The sequence below is a fragment of the Pelophylax lessonae genome (genome assembly GCF_965119305.1).
Source record: "Pelophylax lessonae genome assembly, chromosome: 1".
Taxonomy (NCBI): domain Eukaryota; kingdom Metazoa; phylum Chordata; class Amphibia; order Anura; family Ranidae; genus Pelophylax; species Pelophylax lessonae.
The window spans coordinates 894,659,395-894,671,872 of NC_138768.1; the positions used below are offsets into that span (position 1 = coordinate 894,659,395).

The 12,478-nt window shown below is 52.5% G+C and overlaps 3 protein-coding genes across 3 annotated transcripts in view; all 3 read left to right on the forward strand.

Annotated features, from left to right (window-relative positions):
* LOC309550973 (uncharacterized protein) overlaps positions 1-12,478 on the forward strand; it is a gene marked incomplete at both ends in the record, with an annotated part of 360,984 nt that overhangs the window by 163,291 nt on the left and 185,215 nt on the right. The window lies entirely within an intron of this gene.
* TLN1 (talin 1) overlaps positions 1-12,478 on the forward strand; it is a 510,560-nt gene that overhangs the window by 126,386 nt on the left and 371,696 nt on the right. The gene's annotated exons all lie outside the window — the stretch shown is intronic.
* The window catches only part of GBA2 (glucosylceramidase beta 2), a 138,940-nt gene that overhangs the window by 26,103 nt on the left and 100,359 nt on the right, over positions 1-12,478 (forward strand). Inside the window, exon 2 of the mRNA XM_082266298.1 lies at positions 1,256-1,355. The gene's annotated coding sequence lies outside the window, so the exon portion shown is untranslated. The remainder of the gene's footprint in view (positions 1-1,255; positions 1,356-12,478) is intronic.

Sequence of the window (12,478 nt, forward strand, 5' to 3'; positions counted from 1 at the left end):
GGACTGAGAGGGGAGGACGGCAATGGCAGTGGGACTGAGAGGGGTGGAAGGCATTGGCAGAGGGACTGAGAGGGGAGGACGGCATTGGCAGAGGGACTGAGAGGGGAGGATGGCATTGGCAGAGGGACTGCGAGGGGAGGACGGCATTGGCAGAGGGACTGAGAGGGGAGGACAGCATTGGCAGAGGGACTGAGAGGGGAGGACAGCATTGGCGGAGGGACTGAGAGGGGAGGACGGCATTGGCAGAGGGACTGAGAGGGGAGGACGGCATTGGCAGAGGGACTGAGAGGGGAGGACGGCATTGGCAGAGGGACTGAGAGGGGAGGACAGCATTGGCAGAGGGACTGAGAGGGGAGGACAGCATTGGCAGAGGGACTGAGAGGGGAGGACGGCATTGGCAGAGGGACTGAGAGGGGTGGAAGGCATTGGCAGAGGGACTGAGAGAGGAGGAATGCATTGGCAGAGGGACTGAGAGGGGAGGAATGCATTGGCAGAGGGACTGAGAGGGGAGGAAGGCATTGGCAGAGGGACTGAGAGGGGTGGAAGGCATTGGCAGAGGGACTTAGAGGGGAGGACGGCATTGGCAGAGGGACTGAGAGGATAGGACGGCATTGGCAGAGGGCCTGAGAGGGGTGGAAGGCATTGGCAGAGGGACTGAGAGGGGAGGACGGCAATGGCAGTGGGACTGAGAGGGGTGGAAGGCATTGGCAGAGGGACTGAGAGGGGAGGACGGCATTGGCGGAGGGACTGAGAGGGGAGGATGGCATTGGCAGAGGGACTGCGAGGGGAGGACGGCATTGGCAGAGGGACTGAGAGGGGTGGAAGGCATTGGCAGAGGGACTGAGAGGGGAGGACGGCAATGGCAGAGGGACTGAGAGGGGAGGACGGCATTGGCGGAGGGACTGAGAGGTGAAGAAGCCATTGGCAGAGGGACAGGGGGAGGACTGAGAGAAGGAAATTCTGGTGGGGTCACCCTGAGAGTAAGACTGTTACAGGAGACACTAGCCACCTATTGGCTGGGATAGGTATCAGGAGAGAGGGTGCAGGGCGGGGTTTAAGGAGAGATGGGTGGGGGTTGTACAGAGGGACTGAGATAGGACACCTTAGGACTGATTTTATTATTTTTCTAACATGGAGATTACTAGGAGACCCCCTACATCAGAGATATGCTGTATGATAGAGAGGTGTTCCGGGGACCTTGTATGACCCCACCATGAGGTCCTCCCTATCCAGTGTCTCTTCTCTTCACCTCCAGCCTGCAACATCTCAGCCCAGAGAGTCAGGAGACCTGAGGAGAGTTGTCCATGGAGGAGACCATCTGTGCCAAACGCCACACCAGTCCCCTGTGCCAAAGAGTAAGTAGCTCTTCCTAATACCTATTCCAAGTGTGCCATAATGACCAGATACTTGGGGGGGCAACATGCCGTAGTGACCAGATACTTGGGGGGGGGCAAAATGTCATGATGGCCATATACTTGGGGGGGGGGGGGGGGGCAACATGCCATAGTTAGTGACCAGATACTTGAGGGGGAAGCAACATGCCATAATAATCAGATACTTGGGGGGGCAAAATGTCGTAATTACCGGATACTTGGGGGGGGGGGGGGCAAAATGTTGTAATGACCAGATAGTTGGGGGGGCAACATGCCGTAATGACCAGATAGTTGGGGGGGCAACATGCCATAATGACCAGATAGTTGGGGGGCAACATGCCGTAATGACTAGATACTTGGGGGGAGGGACAGCGTGCAGTAATGACCAGTGTTATGGATTGCCGGGCCCCCAGCCTGGGTGCTTCCACCAACATACACAGCTTCCTCCAGTCATTACTGCACGCTGCCCCTCCCCCTAGGAACCGGCGGTTATAGCTGAGCACCCGAGAACGAGACGACACCAGCTTAGGTGCTATCTGGAACTCTTTATTGTAAATACCACAGAATAGCACACCAGATCATGTAAGAGCCTGATCACATTATCCTAAACAATGCAAAATGTAAACAATAATATCACAGTACATCTAATGAACAAAAAACATAAACAGTAATCTAATTAAAAAATAGTCACTTAGACAAGCTTCGATGACTCAGGTCAGTGCCCACTTAGACAGTTCAGCATGCGTTCCCCAGAAAGAAGACCCAGGCCTGTCCAAATATCATTAACCAGCTTTCCCCGGTGTAATCTGTCCACTAGACAAGTCCTCATAATACAATCATACAAAGTTCCAGCGGTCTGAAAAAGTGAGAATGAATCCAAGCCTCACTCTCAGCGTTCATCACGTTGTTGTCCATCATTAGAGAATGATCTGCTCTCTCCATGGGATCAGAGGCAGAACTGAGCTCTCCTCCATGCTCTGACTGGGAGAAGCAGACCATATCCCCGGTCTCCTCCATGCTCTGACTGGGAGAAGCAGACCATATCCCTGGTCTCCTCCATGCTCTGACTGGGAGAAGCAGGCTATATCCCCGGTCTCCTCCATGCTCTGACTGGGAGAAGCAGACCATATCCCCGGTCTCCTCCATGCTCTGACTGGGAGAAGCAGACCATATCCCCGGTCTCCTCCATGCTCTGACTGGGAGAAGCAGACCATATCCCCGGTCTCCTCCATGCTCTGACTGGGAGAAGCAGACCATATCCCCGGTCTCCTCCATGCTCTGACTGGGAGAAGCAGACCATATCCCCGCTCTCTTCCATGCTCTGACTGGGAGAAGCAGACAATATCCCCGGTCTCCCCCATGCTCTGACTGGGAGAAGCAGACCATATCCCCGCTCTCCTCCATGCTCTGACTGGGAGAAGCAGACCATATCCCCGCTCTCCTCCATGCTCTGACTGGGAGAAGCAGACCATATCCCCGCTCTCCTCCATGCTCTGACTGGGAGAAGCAGACAATATCCCCGGTCTCCTCCATGCTCTGACTGGGAGAAGCAGACCATATCCCCGGTCTCCTCCATGCTCTGACTGGGAGAAGCAGACCATATCCCCGGTCTCCTCCATGCTCTGACTGGGAGAAGCAGACCATATCCCCGGTCTCCTCCATGCTCTGACTGGGAGAAGCAGACCATATCCCCGCTCTCCTCCATGCTCTGACTGGGAGAAGCAGACCATATCCCCGGTCTCCTCCATGCTCTGACTGGGAGAAGCAGACCATATCCCCGGTCTCCTCCATGCTCTGACTGGGAGAAGCAGACCATATCCCCGCTCTCCTCCATGCTCTGACTGGGAGAAGCAGACCAATATCCCCGGTCTCCTCCATGCTCTGACTGGGAGAAGCAGACCAATATCCCCGGTCTCCTCCATGCTCTGACTGGGAGAAGCAGACCATATCCCCGGTCTCCTCCATGCTCTGACTGGGAGAAGCAGACCATATCCCCGGTCTCCTCCATGCTCTGACTGGGAGAAGCAGACCATATCCCCGCTCTCCTCCATGCTCTGACTGGGAGAAGCAGACCATATCCCCGCTCTCCTCCATGCTCTGACTGGGAGAAGCAGACCATATCCCCGCTCTCCTCCATGCTCTGACTGGGAGAAGCAGACCATATCCCCGGTCTCCTCCATGCTCTGACTGGGAGAAGCAGACCATATCCCCGTCTCCTCCATGCTCTGACTGGGAGAAGCAGACCATATCCCCGGTCTCCTCCATGCTCTGACTGGGAGAAGCAGACCATATCCCTGGTCTCCTCCATGCTCTGACTGGGAGAAGCAGACCATATCCCCGGTCTCCTCCATGCTCTGACTGGGAGAAGCAGACCATATCCCTGGTCTCCTCCATGCTCTGACTGGGAGAAGCAGACCATATCCCCGGTCTCCTCCATGCTCTGACTGGGAGAAGCAGACAATATCCCCGGTCTCCTCCATGCTCTGACTGGGAGAAGCAGACCATATCCTCGGTCTCCTCCATGCTCTGACTGGGAGAAGCAGACCATATCCCCGGTCTCCTCCATGCTCTGACTGGGAGAAGCAGACCATATCCCCGGTCTCCTCCATGCTATGACTGGGAGAAGCAGACAATATCCCCGGTCTCCTCCATGCTCTGACTGGGAGAAGCAGACAATATCCCCGGTCTCCTCCATGCTCTGACTGGGAGAAGCAGACCATATCCTCGGTCTCCTCCATGCTCTGACTGGGAGAAGCAGACAATATCCCCGGTCTCCTCCATGCTCTGACTGGGAGAAGCAGACCATATCCCCGGTCTCCTCCATGGGCTATAATCAGTGGGTAGGAGGCTTGGTCCTAGTCCCTCCAAAAGCCCCTGTCGTGGTTGGGTCTGTCACATTTCTCCCCCATTAAAATGTGAGACTAACAAGTTCCCAGACCTCAGCATGGTCTGGACATACATTAGTCGGGGAGAGTGAACCCTCAAAGTCGGGCCACATGATCTTCACTCTTGGCTGCAGGGAATAGTTGTCCTCAGTAGGTATGGGACAGAGGTCATGGAATCTCTGTCTGGTTGCCAGCGCTTCAGCTGGGAGTAGGAGCTTCACCACATCAGCCTGTAGCTGGAGAGAGGGGCCACCCGCCCTTCAGCCCCTAAGTTGGTGCTGGGCAGAGGTTGGTGGCACTCTGCCCTGATTCCAGTGCTTCTTCTGGGGACCCCACATTATCCATATAACTGTTGGAGGGGGAGGCTGGCTTTCTCCTCTCCCGGACTGTAGATCTGCCGCTGTGAAGAGCGGGCGACCACCTCTTCTCTCAGACTGTGGATATGCTGCTGTGAAGAGAGAGCGACCACCTCTTCTCTCAGACTGTGGATCTGCCGCTGTGAAGAGAGGGCGACCACCTCTTCTCTCAGACTGTAGATCTGCCGCTGTGAAGAGAGGGCGACCACCTCTTCTCTCAGACTGTAGATCTGCCGCTGTGAAGAGAGGGCGACCACCTCTTCTCTCAGACTGTGGATATGCCGCTGTGAAAAGAGAGCGACCACCTCTTCTCTCAGACTGTGGATCTGCCGCTGTGAAGAGCGGGCGACCACCTCTTCTCTCAGACTGTGGATATGCCGCTGTGAAGAGAGAGTGACCACCTCTTCTCTCAGACTGTGGATCTGCCGCTGTGAAGAGAGGGCAACCACCTCTTCTCTCAGACTGTAGATCTGCCGCTGTGAAGAGAGAGCGACCACCTCTTCTCTCAGACTGTAGATCTGCCGCTGTGAAGAGAGAGCGACCACCTCTTCTCTCAGACTGTGGATCTGCCGCTGTGAAGAGAGGGCGACCACCTCTTCTCTCAGACTGTGGATCTGCCGCTGTGAAGAGAGGGCGACCACCTCTTCTCTCAGACTGTAGATCTGCCGCTGTGAAGAGAGAGCGACCACCTCTTCTCTCAGACTGTAGATCTGCCGCTGTGAAGAGAGGGCGACCACCTCTTCTCTCAGACTGTGGATATGCCGCTGTGAAGAGAGAGCGACCACCTCTTCTCTCAGACTGTAGATCTGCCGCTGTGAAGAGAGGGCGACCACCTCTTCTCTCAGACTGTGGATATGCCGCTGTGAAGAGAGAGCGACCACCTCTTCTCTCAGACTGTGGATCTGCCGCTGGGGAGGGAGGATGACCATCTCCTCTCCCTGGTCCTTAGCCTGCCATTGGGGAGTGAGGATGGCTCTCTTCCCCCCCCCCCCCTGCATCTTTGACTACCTCTGGGAAAGAAGATTTGCCACCTTCTCACCCTGTAACTGCTGCGGGTGTGGGGCAGAGGTCTTGGACCCTCTGTCCAGTTGCCAGCTCTTCAGCTGGAATTTCAAGCTTCTCTGCATCAGCCGGTTGCTGCTGATCACTCCCCAGCAGGAGATCAGGATCCAGGGGTAGAAGGGAGGGGAGGTTGTTGTCCTCCCTGCCCAACAGTCAACTGGAGCAGAGGAAACGGTCACTCCCCAACGACAGCTACACAGTTCGGAGAAGAGATGGTGATCCTTCCTCCCCAGCAAGAGATCCGAAGTCTGGGAGTGGAGGAAGCCGGCCTCTCTCCCTAACAAATAGCCGGAGTGGATTATGTGGAGTCCCCAGCAGAAGTGCTGGCAACAGGGAAGAGTGCTACCAACCTCTGTCCTGCAACAGCTGCAAGGTTCCAGGGAGCTGGGGAAATTGGCCCCTCTCCCCAGCGAACAGCTGATGAAGTGAAGCTCCTACTCCCAGCAGAAGAGCTGGCAGCCGGACAGAGATTCCATGACCTCCTTCCCACACATACTGAAGACAACTTTTCCTTGCAGTCAAAAATGGAAATCATGCGGACTGACTATGTATAGAGTTCACTCTGCCCGTCAATCTGCCCGACTAACACATGTCCAAACCAGGTGGAGGTCTGGGACCTTTAGTCGACTTTAGATGGGAGAGAAATGTGACAAACTCACTCAGGACAGAGGCTTGTTTGGAGGGGTCCTCAAGCTAGCCTCTTGCCTACTGACTGTGGGCCCTGGCATTTAAGGGAACACTACTCTGTGAGGTTTATGCTGGGGGAGGGGACCCTTGGAGTAATGTTACGTTGGGTTTAAGTCCATGTCTCCCCAAGACACACAGACTCCCAGCAGATGGGAATCTCATCAACTCAAGCCACCTGTCTTTCATCCATTGTTAATTGTGCTAATTAACACACAAACTTGCAAACTATTGGGGGATGTGTTTACACTTATAATAATGTGTATTGTACTTTGGGAGCTCAATGCCGGACAGTCTGACCTGGAGTGAGATCCTGATCAAAGCATTGTCTAGGTGTGGATTCCAATTCATTTATATTGTTTCTGTCTGGTAGGTAATTTGATTAACTCTTGGAGGATCCTCTATGATGGGATTAGCATTGTTGTCAGCTGTACCTCGTTATCTAACCATTGTGTGTTGTTTTGGGTAAATATTTGGGTGATCACTGACATACAAAGCCTGTATTCTTCTTAAATAATCACATTTTTGTCTGCCGAAATCTGTACTGACTGACGGAAAATCGGCCGTTGTGTTGACGGCCAACGAAAATTTTATAGCCTGCACACCAGATTTTTTTTCTGCCGAAAAGTCGGAGTCGGTTGTCAGAAGCATCATACTAACAAGCCGAAAATCGGCCGATCGGACGTTGGCCGAAAATTCCCGGCCAATAATCGATGCGTGTGTACGAGGCATAAGGCAACCATTTCATCCAGTCATGCCGCGCCTCCTGCCCTCTGCTTGGTATTGAAGGATTCTAAAGATTGGGGGAGCGCTGTAATCTGACGAGGATAATGATATTATGGAGGCATTCATGTAAAGTGGATCAGGATAAAAGGAAAGGCGGGGGGGAGGGGGGCTCTTATGAGAATTGAGGGCTATTATTTGAAGAGAACTGGGATGTAATGTGGGGGACTGTGATGTGAAGGAGGGACCAAAGACACTGCTGTAAAGGGAAGAGTCTGTATGTAAAAGGGGGGCTGTGATGTAAAGGCGGCTGAAGACACAGAAGGGGGGCTGTGATGCAAACAGGGGGTGCCTTGGTGTAAAGGGGGGGAGGGGGAACTGCAATGTAAAAGGAGGTGTTGTGGTGCAAAGAGGGGGGGACTGCAATGTAAAAGAGGGCACTGTGGTGTAAGGGGAGGCTGTGATGTAAAGGAGGCACTCTGCATTGATAGGGGGCAATGCTGTGGGCACTCTGCATTGATTGGGGGCAATGCTGTGGGCACTCTGCATTGATTGGGGGCAATGCTGTGGGCACTCTGCATTGATTGGGGGTAATGCTGTGGGCACTCTATTTGTATGGACACTGTGGATGAAATTGCTCAGTCTAAAGGTTTGTGCTCAGAAATTGTTTTATTTGCTCAGCACAGTAAAAAATTAGAGGGAACGTTGGTGACAGGTACTCTTTCTTGGGAGATCTGAGGTCTGATAGATCCAAGATCTCGCCTCTGCCCTTGAAAGCCTCAGATCAAACCCGGATTGGTTCAATCCGAAGCGTTCCCAAGCCAGTAAACAAGTGGCTGTTCCAGAAGTGACAAAATACTCCTCGCTTCCGGTTTTGTATACCATAGAGCTGGTCAGGGACGTTCCAGTCTCCTCCAGTCAGCTCTCTGGCTAAGCCAGTGGAACTGCTGACTTCAGTGCTAGGCTCCCCGGTTGAACGGGAGATCCTGGAGAGGGAGCTGAGATCCTCCGGATGTGAGGAACTGCCCGGTATAACACTGCAGACTGGCGACTTTCATGTATGTTAGCCGGTATGGAAGTGATAAGTCGGGATTATTTGGGCTGCTCTGTGTCTTAGGAGGTGTGACAAAGAAAACTGGATTTTGCCCTCTAAAATCCATTTCTAGGAGTACATTACGGGGCATAGGGATCCTGCCCCGCTGTGGGTGTACTTCCTGCATGGGAGTGGTTTTATACGGGCGGATTCCCTGAAGTTCATGCTAGTGTCCAGTCTCCTGTAGGTGGCACACAACGCTATGAGTAGGGAATTGTATAGCTGCCCGTTTCCCATGTTTTATTCCAAGAAATGGATTTTACAGATCGGTACAAAAAGTCCGTTTTATTACTCAGAAGGTTCTGCAGTGTGTGAAATCGTGGTGAAGATTGGACAGTCATGGTCAGTCCTGGGTATTAGAGTGCCGTCTCGTGGTTTTTGTCTTGAGACTGTAATATGTGGAATCATGGTGAAGATTGGACAGTCATTGTCAGTCTCTGGTTATGGAGTGCCGTCTCATGGTGTTTGGTCTTGGGACTGCAGTGTGTAAAGCTAGTGAAGATTGGACAGTTGTGGTCAGTCCCAGGTAATGGAGTGCCATCCCATGGTGGTGGTCTTGGGGCTGAAGTGTGTGGAATCGTGGTGAAGATTGGACAGACGTAGTCAGTCCCAGGTAATGTAGTGCCGTCCCATGGTGGTGGTCCTAGGACTGCAGTGTGTAAAGCTAGTGAAGATTGGACAGACATGGTCAGTCTCGGGTAATAGTGCCATCTCGTGGTGGTCTTAGGACTGCAGTGTGTAAAGCTAGTGAAGATTGGACAGACGCGGTCAGTCCCAGGTAATGGAGTGCCGTCTCATGGTGGTCTTAGGACTGCAGTGTGTAGAGCTGGTGAAGATTGGACAGACGCGGTCAGTCCCGGGTAATGGAGTGCCGTCCCATAGTGGTGGTCTTAGGACTGCAGTGTGTAAAGCTAGTGAAGATTGGACAGACAGTCCCGGGTAATGGAGTGCTGTCTCATAGTGGTGGTCTTAGGACTGCAGTGTGTAAAGCTAGTGAAGATTGGACAGACAGTCCCGGGTAATGGAGTGCTGTCTCATAGTGGTGGTCTTAGGACTGCAGTGTGTAAAGCTAGTGAAGATTGGACAGACATGGTCAGTCCCGGGTAATGGAGTGCCGTCTCCTGGTGGTCTTAGGACTGCAGTGTGTAAAGCTAGTGAAGATTGGACAGACGCGCTCAGTCCCGGGTAATGGAGTGCCTTCTCATGGTGGTGGTCTTAGGAGTGCAGTGTGTAAAGCTAGTGAAGATTGGACAGACAGTCCCGGGTAATGGAGTGCCGTCTCATGGTGGTGGTCTTAGGACTGCAGTGTGTAGAGCTGGTGAAGATTGGACAGACGCGGTCAGTCCCGGGTAATGGAGTGCTGTCTCATGGTGGTGGTCCTAGGACTGCAGTGTGTAAAGCTAGTGAAGATTGGACAGACGTGGTCAGTCCCGGGTAATGGAGTGCCGTCTCATGGTGGTGGTCCTAGGACTGCAGTGTGTAAAGCTAGTGAAGATTGGACAGACGCGGTCAGTCCCGGGTAATGGAGTGCCGTCTCATGGTGGTGGTCTTAGGACTGCAGTGTGTAGAGCTGGTGAAGATTGGACAGGCGCGGTCAGTCCCGGGTAATGGAGTGCTGTCTCATGGTGGTGGTCTTAGAAGTGCAGTGTGTAAAGCTAGTGAAGATTGGACAGACAGTCCCGGGTAATGGAGTGCCGTCTCATGGTGGTGGTCTTAGGACTGCAGTGTGTAGAGCTGGTGAAGATTGGACAGACGCAGTCAGTCCCGGGTAATGGAGTGCCGTCTCATGGTGGTCTTAGGAGTGCAGTGTGTAAAGCTAGTGAAGATTGGACAGACGGTCCCGGGTAATGTAGTGCCGTCTCATGGTGGTGGTCTTAGGAGTGCAGTGTGTAGAGCTAGTGAAGATTGGACAGACGCGGTCAGTCCCGGGTAATGGAGTGCCGTCTCATGGTGGTCTTAGGACTGTAGTGTGTAGAGCTGGTGAAGATTGGACAGACAGTCCCGGGTAATGGAGTGCCGTCTCATGGTGGTGGTCTTAGGAGTGCAGTGTGTAGAGCTAGTGAAGATTGGACAGACGCGGTCAGTCCCGGGTAATGGAGTGCCGTCTCATGGTGGTCTTAGGAGTGCAGTGTGTAAAGCTAGTGAAGATTGGACAGACGCGGTCAGTCCCGGGTAATGGAGTGCCGTCTCATGGTGGTGGTCTTAGGACTGCAGTGTGTAGAGCTGGTGAAGATTGGACAGGCGCGGTCAGTCCCGGGTAATGGAGTGCTGTCTCATGGTGGTGGTCTTAGAAGTGCAGTGTGTAAAGCTAGTGAAGATTGGACAGACAGTCCCGGGTAATGGAGTGCCGTCTCATGGTGGTGGTCTTAGGACTGCAGTGTGTAGAGCTGGTGAAGATTGGACAGACGCGGTCAGTCCCGGGTAATGGAGTGCCGTCTCATGGTGGTCTTAGGAGTGCAGTGTGTAAAGCTAGTGAAGATTGGACAGACGGTCCCGGGTAATGTAGTGCCGTCTCATGGTGGTGGTCTTAGGAGTGCAGTGTGTAGAGCTAGTGAAGATTGGACAGACGCGGTCAGTCCCGGGTAATGGAGTGCCGTCTTATGGTGGTCTTAGGACTGCAGGGTGTAGAGCTGGTGAAGATTGGACAGACACGGTCAGTCCCGGGTGATGGGAGTGCCGTCTCATGGTGGTCTTAGGAGTGCAGTGTGTAAAGCTAGTGAAGATTGGACAGACGGTCCCGGGTAATGGAGTGCCGTCCCATAGTGTTGGCCTGGAGTCTCTGTTGATGTTATTGATTGAGGAGAGGGAAGTACGGATCCTTTTATTTCATAGCACAGGAACTGGATGAGCCGGTTTGTCTATGTTTATCGCTGACTTTTGTTCAGGGTTTTCCCTCACCTCGGCACTTACATTTATCTTTTTTTGGCTTCCGGAAGGTAAATAATTAAAGCTGAACTCCGAGCAGCTACAGAAACAGGCCGGACTCCTCATTATATACCTGACTCATCCACAGCCGGATCTGGACTGAGGAGGACAATGATGGAGTCGTAGGATGGTCTCCTGCCCTGAACACATAATGACTGGGGAGAGAGTGAAGGGGAGACTTTATCAATGTCCTGCTGCTTCTTCGTGTGCCAACCAGCAGACTGGAGGTATGTTCATTACCAGGCTGCACTGCAATGGGGAATGTTCAATGAATCAATTGTGGACCCAGCTTTGCTGTCCACAGGGTCAGGCAGGGACACTGGAGTCCACCAGAGGAAGCTTTCAGGGCCCCCCTGCCCAAGCCGTAATATTTTCTCATCATGTTGCTGAGACCTGAACTCTGTTTAGACAAGTTTATCAGACTGAACCCTTCATAGATGAGACCGAACCCTTCATAGATGAGACCGAACCCTACAGCATTGTATCCATTCTGTATATCTGTTCACCTTTTGCAACATTGTATGAATCCTGTATATCTGTTCACTCGCTACAACATCGTATCCGTTCTGTATATCGGATCACTCTCTGCAACATTATATGAATCCTGTATATCCGTTCACTCTCTACAACATTGTGTCCGTTTTGTATATCAGATCACTCTCTGCAAAGAAATTCTTTAAATATATCAACAGCAAAAAAACTAGGACAGAGCATATTGCACACATAATGAACGATGATGAGGGGATGGTTACAGAGGACACTGAAAAAGCAACCGTGCTGAATGCTTTTTTCTCATCAGTCTTTACACAGGAAACGGAGGGGTACACTGACCATGACTGTATGGGGTACACTGACCATGACTGTATGGAGTACACTGACCATGACTGTATGGAGTACACTGACCATGACTGTATGGGGTACACTGACCATGACTGTATGGAGTACACTGACCATGACTGTATGGAGTACACTGACCATGACTGTATGGAGTACACTGACCATGACTGTATGGAGTACACTGACCATGACTGTATGGAGTACACTGACCATGACTGTATGGGGGTACACTGACCATGACTGTATGGAGTACACTGACCATGACTGTATGGAGTGCACTGACCATGACTGTATGGGGTACACTGACCATGACTGTATGGGGTACACTGACCATGACGGTATGGTTAGTAGTAATACACAGGACTTGCCACTATGGCTAACAGAGGGTGAAATCAGGGAAAGGCTGGATAAACTTAACACAAACAAATCACCAGGCCCGGATGGCGTACATCCGAGAGTACTCAAGGAACTCAGTAAGGTTATATCTAGACCACTGTTCCTGATCTTTGCTGACAGTATTATGACAGGAGATGTACCAGG